Raw genomic sequence first — 2,525 nt, 5'->3', positions numbered from 1 at the left:
TGTGCCTCAGCACTAGACATTTCTACTTCCCTCTGTAAGCTTTTACAGCCTCCTACTTACGGAGACAAGATTCTTTGTGTCAGCACCTTGGAGAAGTGTTGCTGAAGCAATTGGCACGCAGACAGGAGCCCCGCGCACGCCAGCCCCTTCAGAACCTACCTGAGTGTGGCCTCGGATAGAAGGGGCCCAACTGGCCTCCAAAATTTGGTGATGGCCAGGGAGACAAATGTTTTCCTCCATAGAAGTGAAGAGGCTTTGGCTTAAAAACAAAACAGACAAAAAAAACCCAAAAAACCCTGGTTCTTGATATTTACATTAAGGGGACAAATTTGGATCATTGCTAGCAATGTTCCTCAAGCCAGCTTGAGATCTAAAGAAAGTCACAGTTAAACTGCTCCGGCCAGGACAGGTGATGCGGATCTGGAACCATGGCAAGGCTGCCTCATTAAATTATGAGCCGATCATTCTTGATTTATTGTTTAAAAAAAGCATGAAGGGCCAGTGGACGCAGCCCTGCGTGGGTACTCCGTGGCACCTGTGGCCAACAGCAGTGCTTTCACCCTCAGAATGAAGAAAGGTAGGTTCCGAGTCCTTTGATGACACTGTTCCCTTTCCCGCTTGTTTATTTTTATTCTCCCACGCAGACTGCAACCCAGCAGGGGGCTTTTAAACCAAAACAGTTAATTACCTCCTCTAACCCAGAGAAGCTGCACAACACACTATAGCTACTTGCAAGGGAGAGGGCAGCTTTCCTTGGGGCTGTGCTTTGCACCAGGTGAGAAGGGAGGGCGAGGGAGACCAATTAGAAGGCCCCCGGGAGGGAGGGGGACCAGCATGTACTTGCACGTCTTTTTCATAGCACTGCACTTCGAACCCCCAGGCTCAGAGACCCCTGTGCAAACCCCTGTTCCAAAGACAGAGTTGAGTAGCGTTGGGACTAGAGCCCTCTCCTGATAACAGCGCCTGCTTCGCACTCCAGGGATGCCCATGGGCAGGGCAGTTTCAAGCAGCGAGGAGCTTCTCCACTTAGTGCTCAAGAGACTGCAAGGGACAGACCTGCCAATAAAAAAGGCACTTTCTCCACTGAACTGCAGTGCGTGGCCCACCTCTCCCGTCACCCCTGCCTTCCCCAGGTGAACAGGGCCTGAGCCCTTTGTTCCTAAATTGTGGGCTCACCCCTGCCTGCTTTGGAATCTCCCATCTTTCTGTCCATTTCCTGGCACCAGCACCGTCCCCAGCTAACCTCATATGTCCTGACCATCTGCCATTGCATTCACTCTCTCTTCCTGCTTCAGCTCGGTGCCCATTTCTGGCTCCCCGCTGGGTCCTACCCCTTCTCCTCCGCACCTACTGAAATCTTCAACTCTCCTGCCCCCCATCTCAGCCTGAAGTGCTCCCTCCCACTTCTAACCCCGGGTCCCTATTGTCTGTTATTTATTTCACTTTCGATTCTGTGGGCCTTTCATCACCACAACTAGATGACACATTCCTCTACTGATGTAAATAACAATATAAAGTGATCTCCATATCTTTCTCCACCACTCCCAGCCCCAGCACCTCTGTAGTGATGATTCTGCACTTGATTCCTCTCCTACTGGTTAACATTTTTTAAATGCGCCAGACCAGGGACATCAGGCAAAATCTGGGGATGGTGGTCAGGAAATTTTCTTTACAGAATCAGAATCTTAAAGAAAAGAACAAATCCTGTCAATTATCGAAATGTTTCCAAGTATCTGACGTTTGGCCTTAAGTACGTAAAACACCCACTGAGTGACGGCGTTGTTCGTTGATCCTCTGAATCCTGCCCAGCACCTGGACGTGCTAGTAGGTCCTCCGGGAGAGCACATCCCAGGAACAAATCTCCTGCTCCTTGTGCCTCTGCTGCCCTGCCAGAAAACAAAAATGATAACATTGCCCCACTGAGGCTGTGAGAACAAGCAATGAGTGAGAACAAAGAAAACAGTACGAGTGGGAAGAACCATGAACTTGCAGACTCCAGAGCTCCACAGACAAATCTGAGCATGGCGGTTATTACTGGCATTGAAAAAGTCCCACACAGCTGGCCAGTGTGTCTCAGTGGTTAAGCCTTGACCTCTGAACCAGGAGGTCATGGTTGGATTCCCTGTCAGGGCACATGCCTGGATGGTAGGGCACAGGGGATCATGCAGGAGGCCGCTGATCAATGATTCTCTCTCATCATTGGTGTTTCTATCTCGCCCTCTCCCTTCTTCTCTGAAATGAATAAAAACATATTTTAAAAAGAAAGAAAAAAGTCACCACAAGCCTTTACTTTTTTAAAAGCTGCACGCAAAGTGTACCTCGAAGCCGCACTGCTACTTCATAAAGTTAACAAGAAATGTAAAAGGTATAGGCAGCTGTGCTGTGAGGAACATCTTCTCAGCCCTAGCTCAACGCTTCCCTGTGAACTTGGATTTGAGGCCCCTCAGAGGCCATGAGGCTGCCTGGCAAGGTTCTCACAAAAACACAAGGCCTGTCCCATGCAGCTGAGGACACAATCCATCAGG

At 49.5% G+C, this 2,525-nt stretch overlaps 1 protein-coding gene and 1 long non-coding RNA gene across 2 annotated transcripts in view; one reads left to right on the top strand and one right to left on the bottom strand.

The window, feature by feature from the left end:
- The window catches only part of LOC102763787, a 2,948-nt gene extending 1,277 nt beyond the window's left edge, over positions 1–1,671 (bottom strand). Inside the window, exons 1-2 of the long non-coding RNA XR_435584.2 lie at positions 1,558–1,671; positions 160–259 (exon numbers count right to left, since the gene is read on the bottom strand). This is a non-coding gene — a long non-coding RNA (uncharacterized LOC102763787). The remainder of the gene's footprint in view (positions 1–159; positions 260–1,557) is intronic.
- The window catches only part of CLYBL (citrate lyase beta like), a 119,520-nt gene that overhangs the window by 76,116 nt on the left and 40,879 nt on the right, over positions 1–2,525 (top strand). The gene's annotated exons all lie outside the window — the stretch shown is intronic.

Source organism: Myotis davidii, unplaced genomic scaffold (assembly GCF_000327345.1).
Source record: "Myotis davidii unplaced genomic scaffold, ASM32734v1 scaffold637, whole genome shotgun sequence".
Lineage (NCBI taxonomy): Eukaryota > Metazoa > Chordata > Mammalia > Chiroptera > Vespertilionidae > Myotis > Myotis davidii.
This window is presented reverse-complemented; position numbering and strand designations above follow the sequence as displayed.